General features: G+C 41.6%; 1 pseudogene; it reads right to left on the bottom strand.

Moving 5' to 3' along the window:
* Positions 1-478: 478 nt before the first annotated feature.
* LOC139001974 (leukocyte elastase inhibitor-like) lies at positions 479-25331 on the bottom strand (annotated as a pseudogene).
* Positions 25332-25392: the final 61 nt, after the last annotated feature.

Here is a 25392-nt window from a genome sequence, read left to right as displayed (position 1 = left end):
TCCTGTAAAACAAACAGTCAGAAACACTGGCCAAGGCAAGTTTATCTTCATAATCCAACCCTTAATTGGGCAGCTCTCCTACATTTCAATTCAATGTCTGTTTTTAGGCCTCCCTTCAACAATGACTATCTCTCTGTCATAGCTTCCAGAAGTCTATCTGTGAAATAAATTACAGTTCTATAATTTTTCTCATAGCTATCAAGAGAGTACAGCAGTTTCTTAGTTTACTACACTGTCAAGAGTTTACGTATCTGCTTGGTGCATTCAAAAGCAATCACTAAATTTTTCAATATAAAGAACGGAAAATAGATACCTATCCAAAGTTAATGGGTGTAAACACCAAACAGAGCTGACATTACAAAGGAAGTTACAGACTTGTTTTGGGGTGGTAGATTTATTGCAGAAGATATATTAAAACTATCACCATTGAAAGGGCCAGTGATACAGCTCTAAGCTCGACCTTGGATTTCCACATTCTCTAAGGGGAAGAAAGACTGCCTAAGAACAGGATGTTAGCTGAGGCATTGTCTTGAATGAAAAAAATGAATGGATGGTCGGCCACAAAATTTTCTTCTGGCATAAGCGCGCAACCCCTCGACATGAGGGCTGTGGCAGTTGCTGCTTCTGTGCCCTCCTCGTTAACTTCCACAAAAGACTTGTGGATAATTTCTTATATAATTGACATGCCAGACAGATCAGATTTGCTATTAAAGAGATCCTCTATACCCAGGCTTTTCAGGTGAGAGTTGAGGTCGTAGCTCTTTTCCAGCTTGAACCAGGGCAGTGGACATTGACTTTAATGGAACGCAGATTCTCAGGGTTGGTCCACTCATGCAGTTTTTCCAGGGTCAATTGTTCTTCGATCTTAAATGAGAAAGGGCAAAAGAAGAGGTGAGAACTATTTCACATAAGCAAGGCAATAAACATTATTTACATGAATGGACTCATGTTATCAGTTCCTAAGTAGTTTCCTTCATGTTTTGTACCAAAATATATTCCATTTGGAGGATTTCCTTTCTTTTCAGCAAGTGGTGATCATAGAACAGAGGTGTGGTCCAAACCAACTGTGGTTATCTGTGCAGTCACTGTGCAAAAGTAATCTCTAATAGATTTAGCTTGTGGGTAAAAAAAAGAAAAGGGACTAGGTTACTCATCTAAAATTGGGAGAGGGTTAATGATAGTACCTATCTTATAGCACTGTTGTGAGCATTAAGTGGTTTAATGTATGCAAAGCACTTGGCACACAGTACGAGTAAGAGCCACAAGAATGTCAGCTATTATCACTACCATATTACTACTACTATTGGACTAGAATGGGCCCATCATTCCCCTTGTTCTACTGATGCTGATTATCTCTTTTATGAGGCTGGAGAACTTCTCTTTACAATCAGAGAAGAGACAAATATGAAAATACAATTAAGAAAAGGAACATACTGGTTTTAATACATACTTTATATATGCCAACAATTAATATTGGACCTCTTCCTGATAACAAGTTTGGTTAGGGAGAGGGTAGAGTAAAACCACACAGCAGGCTAGAGACACTAAAGAAAAACCATAATCTTCACAGTTTTGCCTCGTCCTAGCCTGACAAAAATGTCTTTGCCTTTAACTGAAATAAAATAGAAACATCATACAAAGTTCATATGAGAACATAGGCTTTGCTTTCAAGCTAGTGTGTCATATGGGTCTTTTCTACCACGTAGCTGTGAGAAATTTAATTCACAATCTATGAATTGTGATGAAAATGAGCAGTGTAATAATGGGACCTCATTGTACAAGTTGAAGCTACCTAATATAAATGTTTTGGGATTTTTAATTTTAGTAAATTTGTTTCAGTAAAACAATTCTAATTTTACTGCACTTTCCTCTAAAGTGTATTTAAGAAAATTCCTGTGAGCTGCCACAGACATGATAAATTTTATATAGATTCTTAGATGTCCCCACCACAACTGTTCACTGACAGTCCCTGAAAAGTTAATCTTAGGGCTTCAGAGTAGCAAACATTGATGACCTACTACCACACAACACACACACAGTCTGAACCGATCTGTTAGAAGGAAACATGAAGCATGAGAGTGGGAGCTGTTACCTTCCTCAGACCTGTGGCCTCGTCCTCGATGTCATCTGGCAGCAGGATGACCATGCTGAGGTCCCTGCCTTGGTAAGGCAGCTCCAGCACCTGGCACTTAAGGTCTTTGATGTAGCCAAATGGTAATGTGCTCTTCTGATACATCATTTTCACTGTTTTTGTGTCTTTCTGAACAGTTGAAAAAACCAAGTCACTCACATTATTATCTGCATTCTCTTAGGCAATGGTTTTCAACCTTCTGACCCTTTAAATACAGTTCCTCATGTTGTAACCCAACCATAAAATTATTTTTGTTGCTACTTCATAACTGTAATGTTGCTACTGTTATGAATCATAACGTAAATAACTGATATGCAGGATGGTCTTAGGCGACCCCTGTAAAAGGGTCGTTCAACCGCCAAAGGGGTCACGATCCACAGGTTGAGAACAGATGTCTTAGAGCAAAGAGCAATTTTATAATTACATCACCTCATCTTATTCAGTCTGAATGGTGTTTCGGTTGTGGCCTTTTTACTGAATGTCTCCTGCCAGTTTCCTTTGAAATAGATGGCATTAACTAGCACAAGTTTAGTCATATTATTAACATCGCCTATAGCCAACAATTCTGGAATTTTCCCTAAAGAAATAAAGTAAGTTTTAAAAAAACATTCACATATTAGCATCCCATTCTTGAACTGCATTGAAATGCAATTCAAATTCATACTTTTTATTTAATACCCATTAATGTGTTAAGTTGGGGAAGGCCTACCAGTATGTTTTGACTGTAAATAAACCAACTAAAAGGTTTAAAAGCTAAAAACAGTACAATCTTTTCTGCATTGTGTGAGAAACAATGAGCATTCTTTTTGATGGCTATTCTTTGGCAGGCATAAAAAATATTTTTTCATGAAAATGATCTATACTAATAAAAGGGTAATATGCTAATTAGACCAAAGATCTTCCAGATGACCTTGTGGGCGTTCTTCGTGAGAAAACCATGATGACGGGTCCGAGGCAGAGGCAGTTAGCAGCAATCAGGGAGCAGGGGAGAGCAGTTAGTGGGATAAGGCCAGCAGGGGAGAGCAGTTATTGGGTTCAGGCAGGCAGGGGAGAGAAGTTAGGGAAATTAGGCCAGCAGGAGAGAGCAGTTAGGAGGATCAGGCCAGCAGGGGGGTGCAGTTAAGGGGATGAGGTGGCAGGGAAGAGTAGGGCGATCAGACCAGCAGGCAAGTGAGCAGTTAGGAGCCAATAGTCCTGGATTGCAAGAAGGATGCCCAACTGTTGCAGGGATCTGGTCTAAACAGGCATTTGGATATCCACGGAGTGGTCCTGAATTGAAGATGATACAGGCCAGGCTGAGGGACCCTCCCCCCCATGCACTAATTTTGTATACTGGACTTCTAGTTGTTAAATAAGTCACTTCTTCAAAGCCTCCAAGTGGAAGCTGCTCTCATAGAAAATATTTTAACAGATATTCAAAGGCTAGGACAATTACTCCTCTGAAACACCATTACCCCTGTGACCACGGCAGGGCCATGAAGAATGCCTTAGATGGGAGACAGGTGTTGGGGAGGTGCCTTGACTCAGACCTAGATAAGGTTAGAAAGAGTGGTGGTGGAGAAACAGCTGAGACTGAGCCACCCATGACAGCGTAGACAAGATATATGCCAAAATACTTATGGCCACAGCAGTTTGTGTCACAGGTATGAGAATATTAGAGGCCCGTTGCATGAAATTCATGCCAGAGGCTCAGCCTCCACCACCGCAGCTTCATCCTGAAGGTTGTCTAGAAGGGCATCTGGTCTAATTAGCATATTATGCTTTTATTCTTATAGACTAGAGGTCCAGTGCATGAAATTCGTGCCTCAGCCACCACGGCTTCGAACTGAAGGTTGTCTAGAAGGTGTCCAGTCTAATTACATATTATGCTGTTATTTTTATAGACTAGAGGTCCAGTGCATGAAATTTCTGCACTCAGTGGGGGGGTCCCTCAGCCCGGCCTGCACCCTCTCGCAGTCTGGGAGCCTTTGGAGGATGCCTGACTTCTTGCTTAGGGACCACCAACTTTCAGTGGGGAGCCAGCCTAAGTTGTCAGTTGGACATCCATAGCACTGCTGATGAGGTGGGAAAGGCTCCTGCTACCACTGTTGCGCTCGCCAGCTGTGAGCCCGGCTTCTGGCTGAGTGGCATTCCCCTTGTTGGAGTGCACTGACCACCAAGTGGAAGCTCCAGGGTTGAGCAGGCTCGCGCCAAAAGTGGCTCTCTGACATTCCCTGAGTGTTCCCAGATTGTGAGAGGGTGTAGGCCAGGCCGAGGGACCCCACTGGTGCATGATCGCGGCCAGGAGTGATGCGGGAGGTTGGCCAGCCAGGAAGGGACCGTGGGAGGGTGCCAGGACATGTCTGGCCCATCTCTTTCAGTCGCAATTGGCCAGACCCCAGCAGCAAGCTAACCTACTGGTGGGAGTGTCTACCCCCTGGTGGTCAGTGCACATCATAGCGACTGGTTGACTGGACAACTGTCTGCCCCCTGGTGAACATTGCACATCATAGTGAGCGGTTGACTTCCCTTAGCATATCATCAATATGTTGCCTTCTGATTGGTTGAACAGACAACTGACCTGATGACCCAACACTTAGCATAATAGACTTTTATTATATAGGACTAGAGGCCAGTTGCACGAAGAGATTCGTGCAATAGGCCTTCTTTCCCCTGGCTGCCAGCACCAGTTTTCCTCTGGCACCTAGGACCCAGACCTTCACTCTGGCCACCGCCTTCCATCTTCACTCTGGACACAGTCTTCGCTGCAGCTGGAGCCTTCAGTCTTTGCTCCTCGCTCCGGCGGGAGTCTTCAGTCTCTGGCCAGAGCTGCTCCTGTAGCTCCTTCTGCCCCCACCCTTCCCCTCATAGCTTGATTGCTGCTTTGCCTGCAGACCTCGCCGACAGGCTCCTAGGTTCCAGGGGGCCACCTTGCCTGTGGCCCGGCTTTCCGATCACCATCACGGGCCACAGGAAAGGCGGCTCCTGGGTCCCGGGGTGCCACCTTGCCTGTGGCCTACCTTTCCAATCACGATCAGGATTACAGGCTGAAGGCAAGGCAGCTCTTGGGTCCCGGGGTGCAGCCTTGGCTGCGGCCCAGCTTTCTGAGCATGATCAGGATCACGGGCCGCAGGCAGGGTGGCTCCTGGGTCCAGGGGTGCCACCTTGCCTGTGGCCCGGTTTCTGATCACAATCACGATAACGGCCAGAGAGTCCAGCCACCCGGGCCACACACAGGGGTCCCTGCTGGGGGCGGGCTTAGGCGGCACACGGGGGCTTGGATGGTGGTTCTCGCTGGCCCAACATGCCTGCAGTATGCAAATTACCTGCCATCTTTGTTGGCGGTAATTTGCATATCACACTGATTACCCAATGGGAGGTGTAGCGAAGGTATGGTCAATTACCATGTTTGTCTATTATTAGATAGGACTCTTTTCCATAATCTGAGCCAGGGTAGATTTTTCCTCAAAGCTTTATCCTTTTTATCCTACATTCAATGTTAATTTTAATGTTAAAATTTCATTTGGTGCATTTATGGGGAAAATATTTAGCTGCTTCAGTGAAAGCATGTTGAAGTTCCACTTTGAGGAATTTCCACATTTAAAAGCTTCTGGTACTGGGCAGTGGCAGAGTTTTGCCCAAGCAAGAGGGTGAGGGCAGAGGAAAAGGGCAGGGAATCATCTGCAGGCTGGGAAAGTGGAAGGAAGAAAGGAACGGCCAGTGTGTAATGAATGCCTACATTCGGCCCACTCTCTCACCTTCACTCTGCCCTTTGACCCACTGGTTTATCACCTTTCTTGCATCTTCAGAGGCTCGCTGAAAATCTACACTGGCCAGTTCAGCACCATACATTTCCTGGGTTGAAGCTAAGAACTCCTGTTTAAAATAGGAAAGTTAAAAAACGAAAACAAAACAAAAACACGAATAAGTCCTACTACATACAGAAATGGTTTCCTAAAATCATGAAAAGCAGTAGAAATTGTCCTAAAAGAAATAAATTTCATTGTAACAAAAAATTCTAACCCTTATACTTTTTGCATTATGGTAAAAAACACATAACATTAAATTTACCCCCTTAATCATTTTAAGTGTACAGGTCAGTAGTTTTGGTGTTGCATAAAATTTACCAATTCTTTTCTAACTGTTGGCTAACATTTTCATAAATAAGTATACACTAATTATTCTTGGAAGTGAATTATGGAATTCACTCTTGCTTTAGTAACACAGCCAGGGGCAATCTTTTCCTGTGAAGACTATCAAATGAAATCGAAACATTAATGGAGATACTGCCATATGTTAAATTCTGTATCTATTTCTGAATGTTTATAAAAATAAAAACTGACATCTGTGACTTGATTGTGCTGGAAAATGTCTGGACTATTTCATGAGTTGTAGAATGTGAGTGTAAAGTACTCACCGGGAGGAACTCATAGGATTTCTCACCGTATAACCTATTAGCAAGTCTCAGAATAAAGGGAGCTCCACGCTTGTTGATATCAGCATTCAGACTCTGAAAACTTGAATGAATCTCCTTAACCGCATCAAAGTGAAGAGTCTAAAATAGAGAAAAGATTCCTTCTATAGGCATTTATTTTGAAACGGATTCCTTGACATTTGCTTCTATCAAATTAAATTAATGCTTTTATTACTAATTATCAATAATTCCCAGCCCAATAATTTATTAAACTTTCATTGGAAAACAAAAGAATAAAGAATCTAAAATGTATCGGTTTGTGAGACATAATTACATCAGAAGTTCTTTTTATATTACTTTTTTATAATTATAGTCCCATAAATGTAAGTGGTTAATAGATTAAATATTTATCTATGTCTGCTTTTTCTCCAAAGAAAATCATAACTGAGATCTTCATATGTAAAATCTGCATCAAATAGAGTTTTACTGAAAGTTCTCAGGAATAAACAGTATAACTAAGACTCAATCCCTTTCTGGGAGCACAATGTTATTACAGAATTGAGGGGATTTTTAAACTACACTATCAGCATTAGTAAGTTAAAAATAACACCTATAAACTTAACATTCAGCAAAAGTTTAATTTTCATGTTACAAATCAAGAACTCTTTATGGTCTTATGAGTTCTGGCCTGGTTCCTTATTTTAACACACAAAGAATAAATCTACACAATGTACAAAGTCCAGTTACACACCAAGATACTGAATGTTTGCACAGTTGCTATGATAGATCTGCTTTAATGGAAAAGCAGGGGAACCCTTAAAACTGTATTGCTGAGGCAATACAGTCTCCTGGTAAACCTCAAAATAGAAGCTGACATTACCCTACAGGAAGCAACTAGCTATTATTACCATGGGATAAAATAAAAAGTGGGTTTTGGTAAATATAAAAATGCTTTCATGTCTGCAGTTGTAAAGATCATTGGATTTTCATAAAATTCTATATAATACAAAGGTAATATGCAAATTGACTATCATGCCCTCGCACAAGCTGGCCTCCCCCAATTGGTCACAAGATTGCTACGCCCATGTTGTCACAAGATGGCCAACATGGGAGGGCAGTTGGGGGCGAACTGGCCAGCAGGGGAGGGAAGTTGGGGGTGATAGGTTGGGCAGGGGAGGGCAGTTAATGGAGACCAGGAATGCAGAGGAGGGCAATTTGGGGGACCAGGCCTGCATAGGAGGGAAGTTAGGAACAACCAGGCCTGCAGGGGGATGGCAGTTGGGGGTGACCAGTTTGGAAGGGAAGGGCAGTTGGGGGGGACCAAGCCTGTTCAGGAGGGAAGTTGGGGGTGATTGGGCCTGCAGGGGAGGGTAGTTGGGGGCAATCAGGCCGGCAGGAGAGCAGTTAGGCATCATTCAGTCTGGCAGGCAGAAGCATTTAGAGGAAATCAGGCAGGAAGGAAGGCTAGCGGTTGGGAGGCAGCAGTCCCCGACTGTGAGCAGGATTGTCCCTGTGGGATAGGGTAAAACCCAGCATTTAGACATCCCCTGAGGGGTCCCTGATTGGAGAGGATGCAACCTGGGCTGAGGGAAAATCCCCATCCCTCAACCCCCTAGTACACTAATTTCATGCACCAGGCTCTAGTATAGAAATAGAGGATTTGCAGCTGGAAAAGATGGATAAACTTGAATCCAAAGCAGGACCTTCCCTAGTTACTGGAACCATGTAATCTTTCCCCTACTTCAAGGAGAGCTAAAGTTCCCTTCTCAGAATTCAAAAAAGAACACACAGTACAGTGGTGCTCCCCACACCCATGAAGGCCAGGTAGAAGGCCAGGCATTACTGCTGCTTCTCCCTGTAACAGGGACCTGCTGTACCACCCAGGGCTTGGCCCTGTCCCTGCACCCTTCATGCCTGACTTCCTTCCTCTGCTTCAGGCCATCCTAACCACACAGGCACTTGTGCCAGGCACAGGACTAGGCCTCAACTGTATAACCACATGGTGGCCTGTTCCCTCAAAAGGGCAACACGGCCAATTTCTCCACCGCCCACTTCTCCACCGCCAACTTCCTCCATTCCCTGTGTCATTTTGTGCTGAAAGGTAACATTACATAGCAGGCATCTATTAATGAGTAGCAGGTTGCATGCAAAACAGAAACTGCAAAATCTGAGGTGAGAGGAGATGCCTTCAAAGATTTTCCCACTGAAAGAGAAGCACCCCACCACCTGGGCTTTCACAGCTTTCTTCACCACTGTATCCTCAGCCAAATAAAAAACAGTGCCTGGCACATAGTATGTGCTCAGTATAAACTCAATCATGAGTGAAAGCCTGCATATAAATGAACTGTTCTTAGGGTTTTTCTGATGATGCCTGCAGTGCAAACATGTCCCTGAGGTGGGTGCAGTTCTGGGCCTGCAGGAGGAGGAATGGGGTGGGGGAGGGTGGGGTGGAGGGAAGGGCTGCACTGGGGGCTGGGTGCTGGGGCACAGTGGAAGAAGGAGCGGGGTGGGGAAGCAGGACAGGCAGAGCAGGAGTCTGGGCACTGGCAAGTAGAATCCTAGATGAGGGTGGATTACTCAGGAGATGAGCACCTTTTTGAGTCTAGGTAAACTCAGATGTCTGGCAAGGACCTGATGGCCTAGTCCTTGCCAAAGTGTGAATCACTGAGATGACATAATGTATCACCTCTTACAAGGCAAAGTAGCCCCTCTGAATCTCATTTATATACACCAAAATGATTTTCTTTTCCTATGTTTTAGTTTTGTGGGGTGAGGAGGGACCTCCAGTATAAGATAAAACAGTCCTGTCAGCTGATGGTCATTGGTGCCAGTGCAATGCCACCAGGAATCCCCAATTTAGGGTGCAGTGAAGAAGGAAACTTTATTCAGTGCAAACTGTTCAATTGTGATACAGCTCAGTTACTAGCATGAAGCAACAGGTGGCAAGGTGGCCCTCTTTGGCTAGCCAGCTCTGCTCTGCTCTGGTCTGCTCCACCTGCACCATTCCCATCTCCCTCTTCCCGTTTCTCCGGGAAACAATCTTGAGTGGAAAGAGAAAGTGTGCTCCCAGAGCCAGAAAGAAGCTGGCTTAAATAGAGAGAAGTCCCCACCCCTGGTCTCTGATTGGTCCATCCTTATGCAAAGGAAGACTCCAAGTCCTCAAAGTTTCATTGCTCCAAAAAGCACTGTCCTGATTGGTCAGAATGGAGTTGCTCTGATTGGTTAGTGAAAATGCTGATAAGGATATAAGTGCACAGTTCCAATTACATGGGGAAAGCCTCAATCTTAAAGACTGAAATATATTCTTGGGACTCCTTTCTAAGGGGTGGCTCAGATGCAGGAACACAGTGCAGGCAGGCAGCTCAGTGCAGTTTTCTCCTTGAAGTGCCCTCCTGGTGAGCCCCTCTCCCCTCCCCTCATCCCATAGAAATGGCTGCAAGGGTCTGTCTTATAAATTTGAGTCTATTTAGCCAGCCGGAGTCCTTCTTGGTAGGTATCTTTTTTCTAAGGATCCCCAGTTGCATACAACAACCTTGATGTCACTATCTTTAGAAATCAAAATGAATGTTCCCCATATTCTTCTCACAGTGATGGCTATACCACTATTTCTGTGGGTCGTTTGTTTGTTTCCCACTTTAAATACCTGGGAATTTAACTTCACCAAAATTTATAGTGGTTGAGTGTCTGAAATAATTCTGCATTCATGAAACTACTCCCTTGTTTTCTTACAAATCTCAACATGAAACAGCAACAAAGAAAAAGTCACATTTGTGTGTGTGTGTGTGTGTGTGTGTAAGTATGGATAATATAGTGTGAAAGGGATTGTAGATTTTTCTTTGCTTTTGTTATTTGTTTGTTTGTTTGTTTGTTTGTTTTCGCTGAGAATTTGTTTCTCATGAAAAGGGTCAAGGAAGGTCCAGTAATGAGAGATAAAAATACACTCCATAGATTTTCTTTTAATCAGGAAGAGTTTAATAATTAAGATTTTAGACTGATTTACAGTTTATTAAATAAAGAAACCAACACTTATTGAAAGCCACTTATTGCTAAATAAATGGTTTGATCAGATCTGGTAAGCTCTCCACCATTTCTCACAGAATCAGAGCACCACTCACTGGCTTCTTCAAAGAGGTCAATGTGAGAAAGTGAAGAAAGAGAGGCTGCTCTGAGAACTTCTTAAATTAAAAGCTGAGACACGTTAATTGAAGAACAAGTTTTCTGAATTTTATTTTTTTTCCTGCCATGTTGTATTTGTGCTTACCTGGAGTTAGCAATCTGGGTTAAATAGAAAACAAAGCTATTTCCTATGTCAATGTGTATACTGTACATAAGGTTCAGACAAAATTGATCATTATACATCAATCAATCAATACATTTATTCTGTCTATTTGACAGAACAGGCAAAGTAACTGTTCTGTCAAAAAACATTGGAGTGTTCTCCTTGTGAATTTAAAATATAAATGGCGAATGACATTTCAATTTTTCAATTTTATTTTTTTATTATTATTTTATTAGCTTTTGGGGGGCTTTTTTCTTTGTTTCCCTTTTTTTGTTTGTTGCTTTATTTTCTACTTCTTTTCACATTATTTTTTCATCATTCAATTTTATTTTATTTTTACTTGTTATTTTCTATTTTTATACCATTTTTTAAATCAATTTTTTGTAAATATATTATTTTGTTCCCTTTCTGTCTCTTCTTATCCACTCAGCCCTTTTCTACTATATATCTGCTATACTGAAGTGAGGTCCTCACCATATTGATCCAATTCTTAACCTTATTTCCTGTATATCAGCTCAGCCTCTACAGATTATGCCCCCACCCTCTTTACTGGGTGTTTGTATTTGTTTGGTTTATCTATTGGTTCTGTGGTGTTTCTCTCTCTCTCTCTCTCTCTCTCTCTCTCTAAATATATATATATATGTATATATATATATATATATATATATACTCCTTTTTCTTTTCTCTCCTATCTTTTTCTTTCTTTTTTTTCTCTCTCTCTCTTAGATATCATTTGTACTCTCTTTTCTCTCCCTTAATTCTCTTTTCTCAGGTGGTCACTTATATAGGGGTTATCGCTGTCGTGAGTACATTCATGCTTTGTTCCCCTTGAGTCATGTCTTGTTAAGCTGAATTTTATCCTGCCTGGCTAAAGTGCTTGATAGCAAGCCACATAACCAGACACCTGGAGAGGAGGAGCAGCGACATGTACAGCTCATTCCCGTCCAAAGAGCAGCAGCCGTGCAAGCAGCCCACTCCCATCCAAGGAGCAGCAGACTTGCAATCAACCTGTCCAAGTCCAAGGAGCAGTAGTCCCACAATCAGCCCACCACATCAGAGGAACAACAGCAGTGAGCAGCCAGTCCCACATCAAGGAACAGCAGCCACATGAGCAGTCTGCCCCAGTTCAAGGAGTAGCAACTGCATGGGTAGCCCACTCCCATCCAAGGAACAGCAGCCTCGTGATCAGCACACCTTCTGTCTGAGGAATAGCAGCTGTGTGAGAAGCCTCCCCCCACCAGCCAGAGGAGCCACTGAGGCTGTGAACAGCACCAACCAGAGGAGCTGCTGCCAACTGAGGAGCAACTGCTACTACAACTGCCCCAGGAGCAACCGCAGCCTGAGGAGCCACAACCACCCAAGGAGCAACCCCTGAATGACTCAACATCTAGATCTGTCGGTGAGATCTATCAAACATGGGTAGACAAAGAAACCCCAAAGGAAAGAAGAGGAGGACTTGATAGAAAAGCAGCTAAGTGAAACAGAGGCATGCAACATGTCAGAAAAATAATTCAGATATAGGGTCCTAGAGTGCATAAACCGGATGGAGGAAAAAGTCAACAACTTATGCAAGAATCAAGAAGACACAGATGAAAAAATCAACAACTTATGTAAGAATCAAAAAGAAATGGATGAAAAAAATCAATAACTTATGTAAGAACCAAGAAGAAATGAAGAGTGATATAGCTGCAGTAAAAAACACCATTGAAAGTTTCAACATAGACTAGGAGAACCTAGGACTGAATTAGCGAATTAGAAGACAGGGAAACAAAACACACTCAAACTGAACTGCTATTAGAGAAAAAAATTAAAAGACAGGAGGAGAGCCTAAGGGAGCTATGGGACAACATGACATGAAACAACATATGAATAATAGGGGTGCCAGAACAACAGAAAGAGGAACAAGGGTTAGAAAATCTACTCAAAGAAATAATATCAGAAAACTTCCCTGAGGTGGGGAAGAAAAAAGTCACACAAGCACAGAGAGTCCCAAACAAGATGAACCCAGAAAGACCCATGCCAAGACACATCATAATTACTATGGCAAATGTTCAGGACAAAGAGAGAATCTTAAAGGCTGCAAGAGAGAAACAGAAAGTTACATACAAGGGATTTCCCATAAGATTATCAAATGATTTCTCAACAGAAACACATCAGGCCAGAAAAGAATGGACGGAAATTTACAAAGTGATGCAAAGCAAAGGACTGAATCCAAGAATTCTCTATTCAGCAAGGCTATCATTCAAAATTGAAGGGGAAATAAGAAGCGTCACAGACAAAAAAAGGTTAAGGGAGTTTGTCACCACCAAGCCAGCAATGCAAGAAATGCTAAAGTGACTGGTGTAAAAAGAAGAGATAAAAAGCTAATAAAGTGAAGGAATTTCTTCTCTGATAATGCTCCTAGGGCAATGGAAAGTAAAGAGAAAATAAACAAATGGGACTACATCAAAATAAAAAGCTTTTGGACAGCAAAGGAAACCATCAATAAAACAACAAGAAGACCCACTACATGGGAGAACATATTTGCCAATGATATCACCGATAAGGGTTTAATCTCCAACATTTACAGGGTACTCATGAAACTTAACAATAGGAAGACAAACAATCCAATCAAAAAATGGGCAACAGTCCTAGATAGACACTTTTCAAAAGAGGACCGAAAAGAAGGCCGAAAGACATATGAAAACATGCTCAAAGTCACTAATTATACGAGAGATGCAAATCAAAACGACAGTGCGGTATCATCTCACACCTGTCAGAATGGCTATCATCAATAAATCAACAAACAACAAGTGTTGGAGAGGATGTGGAGAAAAAGGAACCCTTCTGCACTGCTGTTGGGAATGCAGACTGGTGCAGCCACTGTGGAGAACAGTATGGAGCTTCCTCAAAAACCTGAAAATGGAACTCCCATTTGACCCAGTGATCCCACTTCTAGGAATATGTCCCAAAAAACCAGAAACACCAATCAGAAAGGATATATGCACCCCTATGTTCATAGCAGCACAATTCACCATAGCTAAGATCTGGAAACAGCCTAAGTACCCATCAGCAGATGAGTGGATTAGAAAACAGTGGTACATCTACACAATGGAATACTATGCTGCTGTAAAAAAGAAGGAACTCTTACCATTTGCAACAGCATGGATGGAACTGGAGAGCATTATGCTAAGTGAAATAAGCCAGTCAGAGAAAGATAAATACCACATGATCTCAATCATTTGTGGATTATAGAGAACAACATAGACTGATGAACAGGGACAGATCCAAGGACAGAGAAACAGCGATCAGACTATCAATCCCCAGAGGGAAAGTAGGGGAGGGAGGGGGTCAGGGGAAGAGATCAACCAAAGGACTTGTATGCATGCATATAAGCCCAACCAATGGACATGGACAACAGGGGGATGAGAGCATGAGTTAGCAGGGGGGAAGGATGGGGTTTAATGGGGGGAGATAAGGACACATTTGTAATACCTTAACTAATAAAGAATTTAAAAAAATAAAGTCTGGGTTGGATAAAAGGATAAAAAAAAGAATTCCTGTTTATAGAGCTCAGAATTTGTGTATAAAGCCTTTAAATGACAAGAACACTGTTAATATTTACAATTGAGGCTTAATGTGTTGGCATTTTTGGAATAAAGTGGTTTAAACCCTTTAAAAAAAGCTAAGAAAGAAAACAGGCACAAAAAATAGAAATGGCTACAAATATGTACCTTTCAATAACTTTAAATGTAAATGGACTAAATGCTCCAATCAAAATACATCGAGTGGCTGAATGGATAAAACAACATGACCCATATATTTGCTGTCTACAAGAGACCCACCTCAGAAGAAGGGACTCACACAGACTGAAAGTGAAGGGATGGAAAAATATCTTTCAGGCAAATGGAAATGAAAAAAAAGCTGGGGTAGCAATACTTATATCAGACAAAATAGACATCAAAGTGAAGGCCATAACAAGAGATAAGGAAGACCACTTCATAATACTAAAGGGATCGATACAACAAGAAGATATAACCCTGATAAACATATATGCACCCAATGCAGGAGCACCCAAATTCATAAAAAAAAACTCCTGGAAGATATCAAAGGAGAGATCGACAACAACACAATCATAGTAGGGGACTTAAACACACCACTGACATCACTGGATAAATCCTCTAGACAAAAAACCAGCAAAGAAACAGCAATCCTAAATGACTCGCTAGATCAGATGGACTTAATTGACATCTTCAGAACATTTCACCCCAAAGCCACGGAATATACGTTCTTCTCAAGTGCACATGGGATATTTTAAAAAATAGACCACATATTGGGTCACAAAGTCTCCCCAAATTCAAGAAAATTGAAATCATACCAAGCATCTTCTCAGATCACAATGGCATAATATTAGAAATAAACTACAATAAAAACAACCCAAAATACTCAAACAATTGGAAGCTGAATAGCATGTTATTAAATATTGATTGGGTTACCAATGAGATCAAAGAAGAAATTAAAAACATCCTGGAAACTAATGACAATGCAAACACAACAATCCAAAACCTATGGGACACAATGAAAGCAGTCTTGAGAGGGAAGTTTATAGCCCTACTGGCCTATCTCAAAAAACAAGAAAAAATGGTAGTAAATCAAGCATCTTTTCAGATCACAATGGAATAAAATTAGAAATCAGCTACAGTTAAAATACTCAAAAACATTCAAACACATGGAGGATAAATAGCATGCTATTAAATAATAAAGGGTTACCAATGAGATCAAAGAAGAAATAAAAAACATCCTGGAAACAAATGAAAATGAAAACACAACAACCCAAAATCTTTGTGACACAGCAAAAGCAGTCCTGAGAGAGAAGTTCATAGCATTGCAGGTCTACATAAAAAAAAAAAAACACAAGAAAATTAATAATAGACTATTTAACCCTGCAACTTTAAAAAAAAATAGAAAAAAAAACAACAAGAAAAGCCAGAGTAAGTAGAAGGAAGGAAATAATAAAGATTAGAGTAGAAATAAAGGACATAGAGAATAAAAAGACAATAAAAAAGATCAATGAAACCAAGAGCTGGTTCTTTGAAAGGATAAACAAGATTGATGAACCATTAGCCAGACTCATCAAGAAACAGAGAGATAGGTCCAAATAAATAAAATCAGAAACAGAAGTGGAGAAGTAACCACTGACAGCAAAGAAATACAAAGGATTATAAAAAAAATACTATGAGCAACTGACATGCTAAGTTTGAAAATGTGGATGAAATGGACAAATTCCAAGAAAAATACAATCTTCCAAAACCGCATCAGGAAAAATCAGAAAACCTGAGTAGGCCAATAATGACTGATGAAATTGAAGCAGTAATGAAAAAGCTCCTAGCCAACAAAGCCCAGGTCCAGATGGCTTCACTGGGTAGTTTTACCAGACATTCAAAGAACTAATACCTATCCTCCTCAAACTGTTCCAAAAAAATCCAAAAGGAAGGAACGCTTCCAACCACTTTTGATTAGCCCAGCTTTATCCTAATTTCAAAACCAGATAAAGACACTGCAAAGAAAGAGAATTATAGGCCAATATCCCTGATAAACATAAATGTTATGTTCAACAAAATATTAGCAAATCAGATCCAACAATATATTGAAAAGATCATACACCATGACCAAGTGGGATTTATTACAGGAATGCAAGGCTGGTACAATATTCACAAATCAATAAATGTGATACATCACATAAAAAAATTGAAATTTAAAAAAATCACATGATTATATCAATAGATGTAGGAAAAGCATTAGACAACATCCAGCACACAGTTTTTATAAAAACTCTCAGCAAAGTGGGATTCGAGGGAGTATATCTCAACATAATAACGGCCATATATGACAAACCTTTAGCCAACATCATACTCAATGGGCAAAAACTAAAACCATTTCTCCTAAGAACAGGAACAAGCCAGGGATATCCCCTTTCACCACTCTTATTCAACATTTTTAGTCTCTAGTACTGGAATTTCTAGCCATAACAATCAGACAAGAAGAAATAGGATGCATCCAAATTGGAAAAGAGGAAGTACAACTCCATTATTTCCAGATGACATGATATTGTCCATAGAAAATTTTAAAGATTCTACCAAAGAACTCTAGATTTAATAAATGAATTTGACAATGTATCAAGATACAAAATCAATATCCTAAATGTGATCTTTTTTTAACACACCAATAATGAATTCTCAGGAAGAGAAACTAAACAAACAATCCCATTTACTATTGCAACAACAATAAAAATAAGATAGTTAGGAATAAACTTAACCAAGGAGGTAAAAGACTTGTACTCAGAAAACTACAGGACATTTTTTTTCTAAATATATTTTATTGATTTTTTACAGAGAGGAAGAGAGAGGGATAGAGAGCCAGAAACATCAATGAGAGAGAAACATTGATCAGCTGCCTCCTGCACGCCCCCCACTGGGGATGTGCCCGCAACCAAGGTACATGCCCTTGTCCAGAATCGAACCTGGGACCCTTGAGTCCGCAGGCCGACGCTCAACCACTGAGTCACACTGGCTGGACGTGTGCTTATTCTTGAAGATGAGAAGACATTGCTACAAAGTAACAAGATTAACAAATAAAGTGCTCACAGTACAGCCCCAAGAGGGAAAGGTCAGTTCAGGGAATCCACATCCTTGTGGAGAAGCAGCTTCACAGGAGATGGACACAGGCAGAGCCAAGGGCTGCAGACCCCATCACTCAGCCCTCAGGACACGGGACATCGGCCGCCCAGGTGCTGGGCCAGAGCCTATTGGCAGCAGTAGATCCTCTCACCCGAGGACCCATGCTCACAGAAAACAAGAGGGGGTCAGGGTGGTGAGTGCCAGTGGGGGCTGTTCCTGGCTCTGTGCCCTGAGGGCTGGCCCCATCCTCCTTGCCTCTCCCTCCTTAGGTTAATGCCTAAGCTTGTTCCCACCCACTGCTTCAGGTTCTGCATAAAGACAAGGCTCTTACTCTTTAAAATATACCACTAACAACTAACTGATCAGGACAGTAACAAGGACCCCATTTAAAGTGGGCTTATAGTACGAGGTAATGTGCTAAGCTCGTCCATGGGTCACCCCCATTTTATCCTCATCAAAACATTCAGGCAGATGTTCTTGTTATCCCCAGTTCAGAGAGGAGAAAAGGGGAGTCGGGGTGAGGTAATAATTGGGAGAGGTCATACTGGAGAAGTGGGTCTTGAGTCCAAAGCCTGCGTACTGCATGCTGTGCTCCACAGCCTGTGGCCCATGTCACCAGCTTAAAGGGCAGACACAATCAGTGAGAGCTCTATCCTATGAGGAAGGGCACAGAAGGTATCCCTGGGCTCACCTCACCTGGCTGAGGTCCACGTTGTGTTTGCCTAAACACAGAATGAGCATGCTCAGCTCCTTGCCCGCGTAGGGCAGCTCCAGCACCTGGGCCTTCACCTCCCTTATGTAGGCGATGTTGACCGTGGCCTCCTGGAACATCATCTGCGCGGGCCTCTGCTCCTCCTGAGGGGAACAAACAGAGGAGCCTGAAGGAAAGCACAGGGTGGAAAAGGCAATGACCTTTCCAGAGGAGCGCAGTGACTCCAGGAGAGTGCTTAGCAGCTGTGGTGGAAACAATATTCCTGCTCTAGGGCGCACTTCGGGAAGTCCACCACTCCTTCCGTCATGAGGGCACAGCATCTGCTGTGAGCAGGTGTGGCAGCACCATGAGGAGATGTGTAATTCAGCAAGATCAGTGTGAAACTGCATTTTCCAGAGGAACAAGCCAGATTTTCCTCATGTAAAATATGCTCTGCAAATGTATTTAAAGAAACAATGTGATCAAAGGATTCTAGCTAATTAGAAAAAGGGTTTATGAAAAAGTGGGGAAAAACTTCTAGTTTCACAGCAGTGTGACTGCAGTAAGATGGACCTGCCCTGTCATCTCGTACAAGACCCAGGTGTGTCTTCATGCATTTACATTCAATTTTCCCCAGTCTGATAGTCTACTACCAGGAGGTGATTTCTAAATTATTGAAAGGTATATGCATGCAGAAGTTAGTGGACATATTAGACTTATTAAACTGAATTTTTAAAGTTGCTACAGACCATCCACTATAAAAATTAGCATAGTTTCTAAAGTCAATGCTAAAAAAGTTTTCCACTCCTTGTGTTGCAACAAGAGAGCTGATTATTTAAAGTACACCTTATCCAAAAAATAAAACAGGGAGATAGTAACTGTATAAGTTTCCAATATTTTGAAATGGTATTGTTCATGGATTGCAGGATTGGAAAACTATTTCAATGTCTGCCTATATCGAAGTTATACCTCAATGTCAAGACTAAGGTCTTAGTTGTTTTAATATTAACAATTTATAAATATTTACAAATAATGATACATTAATTAACAGCAAGTCAAGTCTATACGTAAGTTTTAAAATACATGATTTAATAAATGATTTCACATTCACTCCCTCTATACCTCCAATGCACACAAGTATCACATTTCCCTAACCCCTGTGTGTTGTTGTTGTTTGCTTTCTATTTAACAACTTGCAGATGAAGAAATATTTTAAGTTTCCAGAAATAGGTGGCAGCAATGAATGTATAAAAATTAACAGAGGCAATAGGAGGAGGAATGAAATGTAAAAATATATCTATTTTTTTCTTTCCTTTAGTTCTTTTCTACTGAGTTTAAAATTCCTTTCAGAAATGTGTTGTTTCTGACTATTTTAACCAACCATTCATGCTTTCAGAAAACTAAAATTTTCCATTCAATTTTTTCATCAAACTAGCAGGGTTTTTGAAAGCTTCCCCACCTGGCTTGTTTTAAAAGGCATTTCCTTTGTGCAAGTTCTCAGGAAGGGTACATTCCATCTTCCTTTGAAGTACATGGCGTTGACAAGAAGCAGCCTGGTCTCTTTTTTAATAGAGTTGTCTGGTAACAGGTTAGGAATTTTACCTTTTGGGAAAAGGAAAAAATATATCCCATTCATTTTTATAAAGGCATGATGAATAAACCCTGATAACATTTATTGGCAGGTCCTTGATTATTAGTCAAAAGCCAAACATTCATTTTCATATTTGCAGAGTTTGCATTGTTACATTCAGAAATGAAAAACAATGCATACGAGGTGCATTCATGATCACCAGTGCTCCAGGAACATCCACAGAGTTGATGGCGGTGAAAGTCTTCTGCATCACTCAAGGAAAAACACTGCACCAGGCGGGAGAACAAGGAAGCATGTTGGAAGCTACCCATTGTCTTCACTATCAGAGAAGTGTAGATAAGAAGCCCAGAATGCTGGTGAACCTTGAGCCCTGGCAAGGGCCAGAGCTATGCACCGATTGTTTAGTTGAGACAATGGTAGCTCAAGCAATTTCCTGACCAAATAGTCTCAGAGTAAATCTTTACTAATATTTACTGACCTTTAAGATAGTCTGTTACCACAATTGCCTGCCTAACTAAGGGCTATATGTGTATCCAAAATTGAATAAAAGATTTGCAAGGCCTGGGCACCAGTGAAGTCCTTCCTCTCACATTGGACTCTCCACCTGGCCCCCCAATTTCCAAATTATTATTTCTTCTCTCATCTCTGTCATTTGTTCATAGCCCTTCTCCAGATCCCAAACCTTGAACTATGTGGGATGTGACTCACACATCTGTTGCCCAAACAGGGATGTCTGGAGGAGAAGATTTTGCTTAGAGCAAAAAACGAAGTTCACCGGATAGGTGGGGAAAATTCACTAGATAGGTGGGAAAAGAGAATTCACTGAAAAGGTGGGGAAATTCACCACATGCAAAGCCAACAGCCAGCTGCAGAAGTCACGATCTGTAAGTAGGGTAGGAACATCTTTTTTTAGCCAGGCTAATGGGGCAGAATTTGGTTAAAAAGGGAGAAGCCTTATTGCAAACTTTTGGTTTGCATACTCAGGGATAAAGGAATTAAAGTGTCAGAAGGTATTCTCTTACAGTTTTTGCATATTATTATAGAACATAATCCCTGGTTTCCTGAAGAAGGTACATTAGATCTTGAATGTTGGGAAAGAGTGGGTCAAAACTTGAAAAAAGCACAGCAGCAGGGGAAAACTTGCCTCCAAACTGTTTCTCCTTGTGGAACACGGTATTGCATTTGCTAGAGCCTTTTAGAGAAGCTAAGGAGGATAAACCTCCTCCCCTTGCACACTCCACTCCTAAAGAGGAGCAAAAAGAAAAACTGGAGGAATGACCTCCATGGACCCCTCCACCTCCATATCCTAATCCTGAAATGTTCAATTCACTGATTAATTTCATGATCTGATTAGCTCAAGAGTGAAAACAGAATTGTGGGATGCCTGAACCCAGGAAGTACACACACAAGCAGGTCTCCTCTAACCAGGTCACAGGGCCAACCCTGAGGGGGCGGCTCCCCACCTCGCTCAGTCCTGCCTTCCTAACTCTAAGTGGGCTGAGGCTGACCACTCACATTGTGCCTTTAGCAAAGGACATGCCTCCAGCTGTGCCTGAGGGAACTCTAACAGGATTCCTGCAGGCTTGCAAAGAGCAAATCTCAAGGTGGGTCCTATGATGCAAAGGTTCCCACAATTTTGAAAACATTTTTTTCCTCTTAACATGTTTCTACCATAAATGCTTACACAGGTCATGCTCCATTTAAGACTCATAAACTAAGTCAACAAAAATGTACTGACTCCAGCCATGGGCCTGGCCCTGGCACCAAGCTGAAGATGTGATCTCTGTATGAGGTGGCACACAGTCTGATGAGACCAAAAGTGCACAGAGGTACCTTTAAGGGTTCACAGCCACGCTCCAAACTTTCCAACAACATCCTGGTCAGACTCTTAACTTCCGTGTTAGCTTTCAGTTCAATCTTCTGTGTTCCCTACTGGACTGTAAGCCTTAGCACGGCCCACTTCTCCTTCACTATTTCTGTATGAGTACCATCAACAAGTGGTGAAACAGATTTGCTGAGTGACAGAGAGGCTTCATGGTGAGATGTGAATATCAAAAAATATTATAGCTCTCCAATTAAATAAAGATGATAACAGCATTTTACTTTTTGTTTGTATTTTTTTGTTTTGTATAGTTTTGTTTTTAAATTTTATTTTTCAATTACAGTTTACATTGGATATTGTTTTGTATCACTTTCAAGTGTGCAGCATGGTGAGAAACAGCATTTTAGATCTGGATCCTGATGGTAACTTAGGAGAACAGAAAGCAAAGAAGGTCCTCTGGGAATGGACTGGGATAGTTCTGCAGAGTGGGGTGTGTGTGCGTGTGTGTGTGTGTGTGTGAGCGCTTTGTGTGCGTGTGTGTGTCTGTGTGTGTGTGTGCGTGAGAAAGGGAAGCATTAGGGAGAACACATAGGCCTTAAAATGTAAGCTGGGATCACATAAGGAAGCGCCTGTACCCAATACTCTAAAACCCACTTGTAATTTTTCTAAACACAATTACTTGCTTTCAGATACAAAGTGTTTGGCAATTGTCTCCCATTCTGCACTCACCTCACATTCCCAAACATTTTACCTTCTCTAGAAGAAAGAGGAAGGAGAAAGGAGAGAAGCCAAACAACGAAGAAAGATGACAGATGGTTTCCTGTATCCCCAATATTTTCCAATATTAAAATATCAGGCTGATGTTAAACATTAATATTAAATAACCAGAACGATTTTTAAATTCCCAGTGCTTATCCTGGGAGACCCAACCAGCAAAAAGACCCAGAATCATCCCCAATGCGGTCTAAGCCCAGAGCGGGCAGCCTCCATGGGGTGGCAACCGCAGCAGTGATGAGGAGGATGTACTGAGTCTTCCAGAAGAGCGCCTGGCACTGACAGCCAGTCACATGGCCAGGATCATGCCATCAGTTCATTCACCTCACAAAAACATCACCCTGCATATTAAGTAGTAGAATGGTTTTGGATTTCACTTATGGAAGGGCTTTTCTGGACCGAAGAATTTTGTAGAAGGGACACAAATTTAAAACCTTGGTTTCAGCCCTACCTGGTTTTGCTCATTGTATAGAGCTTCGGCCTGTGGACCAGAAAGTCCCGAGTTAAATTCCGGTCAAGGGCATGTACCTCAGTTGCAGTCTTTTCCTTGGCCCGGGCCCTGGTCAGGGTGTGTGCCAGAGGCAACCAATTGATGTGCTTCTCACACATCAATGTTTCTCTCAGTCTTTCACTCTCTCTAAATGAAAAATGGAAAAATATCCTCAAGTGAGGGAGGATTAACAAAACAAAACAAAAACACCTTGGTTTCACAAACAGATTTTACTTGGAAAGGCTATTCTGTCAGTGGTGAGGATTTATGAGACAGAGGAAAGGACCAGGCTGGACTTGGAGAGACCAGTTAAGAAGCGGTTAAAGTGGAGAAGATAGGGTGAGACTCCAAACCCAGACAATAGCAGGATAACTCAGACGAGGGGCAAAGTTAAGAACCTTGAGAGGGAACCAGCCCAACATCCAGAGAGGAGACCGTGGAGGACCCAGGAGGGCTGATTTTCTGCCTCTGCATCACGATGCAAAATGGGGAGTCACTGGGCAGAGGCAGGTTAGGGTGCAGCGAATGGACATATTGGGACTCACACCAGGGAGAAATATTTCAGAAACAATGAAAAGCAACATGATTATGAAGCATATTAAAATTCAAAAGTATACTGCCGAAACCGGTTTGGCTCAGTGGATAGAGCGTCAGCCTGTGGACTTAAAGATCCTGGGTTCGATTCCGGCCAAGGGCATGTACCTGGGTTGTGGGCACATCCCCAGTAGGAGATGTGCAGGAGGCAGCTAGCTGATCGATGTTTCTCTCTCATCGATGTTTCTAACTCTCTATCTCTCTCCCTTCCTCTCTGTGAAAAATCAATAAAATATATTTTTAAAAAAATAAAATAAAATTCAAAAGTATAAAACTGTATTTGTAAGCCCATTTTTAAGGCAGGAGAGCTATAACTCACTGTGTGCCCTTCTGTAGTTTCCCTTTTATTTTATTTTCATCAATGTGTTAATACTACTTAATGAAAGGAAATGCCACTTTTGTTCTCCAAGGTGTTTGTCAGCACTTCTAAGAACACTACATGCCATGTTTGTTAACTTCCTTGAGAAGAGACTGGAACCTTGGTGAACAACCCACCTGTGCTTACAGAAAGTGCCTGTTACCAAAAAACAACACCCCCAACTTTGAGCAATGCATTCTAATACCCTGGAGTGACCTCCAAACAAATGCCTGATTGAAAATTATGAGGGTTACATATGAAAAAGGAGTTTGATTTAATCCTAGCCCAGGGTTTATCAACCGCAGCACTGTTGACATTGGGTCAGATGGCCCTTCATTGAGGGGCTGTCCTGTGATTGTAGCATGATCAGCAGCATCGCCATTCCCAGCCACCACCCACCAGATGCCAGTAGCACTTCCTCAGTTAGGACAACCACAAATGTGTTAGGAGGTGTCCCAATGCCCCCAGCTGAGAAGCAATGTAAGAGATTTGTGTATGCTAAAAGGCATGATATGTTAATATGTTAATAAAGTAATTCTTTGGGATTTAATCTAACATAGCCACAAGAAATACAAGAAAGAGCAGAAGTAACAATCAAAGTGTTTCACCAGCAATTTTACATGTTTCCAGACCAGGTAGTGATTTAAATGTCAAGTCAGAATGAGAATTAAGCTTTTTCCTTCTTGTATCTCCTTCCTCCTCCCCTCCACCCCAAGCCTATGGCTCCCACTTCCAGTGAGCTAGAAGAAAGAACCAGGGGAACCCCAACTGGGGTCCATGGGTGCACCTCAGTGTAACATCCATACTCTCCCTGGTATTACTTGCGAAATACTGTGCATATGGCAATGTCTGGGACACTTTTGCCAGATTATCAAAGAAATCAAAGACACAAAGAGCCTAAGACTACTGCCCCCCAGTATTACCCACTACCTCGTCTGTCCATTTGTCATACATGGCTCATTTGGGAACAATCATTGCATGTTCCTGCTAAATGTTACATGTTCAGAAAGTAAAAGTGCTCATCTGTGTTCTATTCTTCTTTCACTATGCATAATCTCACACTAAAACAATCCACTTTATAAGAAGTTAATTTTATAGCTGCACTTCAGTTTTACATAGAGTTTTAGCAAAAAAAAAAACTTAAAATAAAACAAATTTGAAATGCTTTGATTTTTTGTGAAATAGTGTTATAGTTTGATCTTACTTATCAAAGATGCAATTTTGCCATAATATAGTGTTGCTTTTGTCTAGAGAAAATAACCTTATCACTTGATTTCTCTCATGAACACTATGGGAAATTCCCTGGCCTACAAGGTCACCTTTCTACCCATGTCAGTCCTTTCTTCATCACTACAGTGGCCCTTGTGCCATATAAGGGCCACATTGACTTCCATCAGCTGGTGTGAAGGTGTGAAAAGATCAGGTCTATGGAATAAGTGGGAAAAAAACATATTCCATTGTTCTTCCTATGTGACAGCTGCCATAGCTGGGCCACCTGAGCAGTACTGTTTCCTTTTGTTCCCATGAAGACCATGGCCAGGGCAGAGGACATGCTCAGGGTCAAGAAAAACACATTTCCTGCTACACAAGCAAGTCTGTGGTCTAAAGGATCA

This window comes from Myotis yumanensis, unplaced genomic scaffold (genome assembly GCF_028538775.1).
Source record: "Myotis yumanensis isolate MYYU_CA2020_CCGP unplaced genomic scaffold, mMyoYum1.0.hap1 SCAF_2, whole genome shotgun sequence".
In the NCBI taxonomy this organism is placed as follows: domain Eukaryota; kingdom Metazoa; phylum Chordata; class Mammalia; order Chiroptera; family Vespertilionidae; genus Myotis; species Myotis yumanensis.
This window is presented reverse-complemented; position numbering and strand designations above follow the sequence as displayed.